Genomic DNA, 2,390 nt, shown 5'->3' on the forward strand with positions numbered 1-2,390 from the left:
TGACGGGCTTCATTGTTGCGAAATACCCACAGAGGGAGGGCCACTTGATTTGAACGTTTCGTTTTTCTAACGAGATTTTAGTTTTAGTTTTTGAGCATCAGAGGAAAAAGGTAAGATGTATTTTTATTAATTGATTTGGCGTTTATTTCTGTGGGAAAATATAGATGTAGTATGCAAGTTCATTTAATTTTTAATTGGATTTTTTTTTTGGTCAGTCCACGAGGCGATAGTGTAGAAAAAAGGCAGGGATGTGGTTGGTGGGGGAGGGGGGGGGGGGATTTTTTTCTTTTTTAAATTCATTTCATCAAAAGAGTGGGATTCGTTGTTGCTGATATACCTACAGTCCGTGAACAGCAGGTTGGTGTGAAGGTGTCTTTTTTTTCAATCTGGCAGTATGAGTAATCTAAGAAAAAGGTGAAAACAGGTTAATAAAATAATTATTGGTTTGGGCTTAAGAAAGAGTTTTACGGCATTTGCAACACTATAAGGTCATATAAGTGCCGAGGATTAGAGGTGTTACAAGAGAGTAACAAACACAAAAGAGAAGGAGGAGAGATAAAGATGATATATATTTGATTGGAAAGAGGGAGCAAACCTCAGCAGAGCTCCCGCCAACCACCCACAGGCTTATTGTTGCTGACATACAACGAAAAGCAGGAAAACGGATGAGTTTATTTCTTGTTTGTTTCTTACTTTTTATTTCAAGGGGAGGGGGGTTATTCTCTTTAAATAACCTGTATATTAATATTAGATCAATGGTTTATTGTTGCTGAAAAACACGATAATCGGATATCTAACTTATGTGAATTTCCTTGACGAGGTTTTATTGACAAGAGAAAAATCTCAGGTGAATTTAGTTTTATTTTACATTACCATATTAAAAGGAAAAAAAAGAAGATGTACAACAGTATAAGCTCAGTTGCAGAGGTCCACGTATATCCCCCCCCCCCCCCCCCCATATATAAATAAATGAATAAACATATACTGACCACCCCCTCCCCAATAAATGAATAAATAAATAAATAAATAGAAATAATAGATCTGTCTATCTCAGTTAGCTAGGAGACAGCCACCAAAGATCCACGTTTCCTCGACCTGTCCAGACTACCGCCAGACTGTATATAGTAGTTATCTTATCTACAGCACCTACGTGATGTAGTTGATGTAGGCCTACTGACTACAGACACCAAAGGCTCTTTACTCTTTACTGCTTCTTCAGTATCTAATGATGACAATGATGATAATCAGTGGCGGTTTGTTAACTGGGCTAGACCGGCGGTGCCGCAAAGATAGTACATAACGTAGACTCTTTGGGTGCCGGTCAGATTTTTGTCAGCTGGACTGTTGACTAGAGGTTTATATAGCTGACGATGATTTTCATTCAGTTTTAAGTAAATCCAAACAAACATGTATCAACATTCAAAAATCACCTTGCCGATTTGAAGGCTCTCAAATAGTCAAGTGGGATTCACTGCTGTTTTGTCGAGAAATAGCCTCATTCCTTCACGTTTGTTTATCGCGCAGGCTCGTAACTTTAAATCCCGTCTAACCGTCACGTCGCGGAACTTTGGGCGCTTTTTCGGTAGTTCCCACCCCGCAATTGTTATTCACGGGTTTTGGCCCCAAGAGTAGGGGGGTTTCAAGGGGGCTTGCCCCCCTGACCTAATAAAAATAGGTAGGGGGTTTCAGGGGGGCATTCCCCCCTGAATTTTACCATAATTTAATGTTTTAAGGTTTGATATCTTAGCTCACCGCGAATCAAACGTATAGAACTAGATATCTAGATCTAGATCTAGATGTAGGTCAAATAAGGGGGGTGGGAACTACCGAAAAAGCACCGAACTTTGTACGAGGACAAACCAAACACGCGGGTCCAGCGATTCAGCGATGACGTCAGTCCGCTGGGCAAATCCATCGACTGCCCTCAGAGCGAATAGAGTATCCCTTGATTGCCAAGTTGGCCTCTGTGTTGCTTAAAATAAGAATGAGACTGTTTTGAGCAGCACAGACATATATATTATTTTATCAGCAGTACATGTACATGTATTTATCGTTCAGACTTTTTCTAAATATCATTATTGTCAGCATGGCACTAATCTATTTTCTTTATTGGATTTTTTGCCCCCTATAGTTCCTGTTTGATATTTATTTAGCGCTTTCTCCCCACTAATAACTTACCTGGCCCATATGAGTCTAGCCGGCGAAAAGAGGAATCGTCTAGTGAAGATATATAAGGAGAATTATAACGAGGAGCGATAGGCGCTCGGCTGTCAGAGTCTGGGCCGAAAACAATAGGCCTACCCCCTCCTTTCCCTTCCCTTTTCCACCGTCACCGCAGCTAGACAAGACCAATGATGGACTAGAAACTATACGCTCTTATACTATCCTCT

At 40.5% G+C, this 2,390-nt stretch overlaps 1 protein-coding gene across 1 annotated transcript in view; it reads left to right on the forward strand.

Moving 5' to 3' along the window:
- Positions 1–2,390, forward strand: part of LOC101855133 — a 7,784-nt gene continuing 5,394 nt past the window's right edge. The window contains exon 1 of the mRNA XM_005107073.3: positions 1–110. The gene's annotated coding sequence lies outside the window, so the exon portion shown is untranslated. The remainder of the gene's footprint in view (positions 111–2,390) is intronic.

Source organism: Aplysia californica, unplaced genomic scaffold (assembly GCF_000002075.1).
Source record: "Aplysia californica isolate F4 #8 unplaced genomic scaffold, AplCal3.0 scaffold00573, whole genome shotgun sequence".
Lineage (NCBI taxonomy): Eukaryota > Metazoa > Mollusca > Gastropoda > Aplysiida > Aplysiidae > Aplysia > Aplysia californica.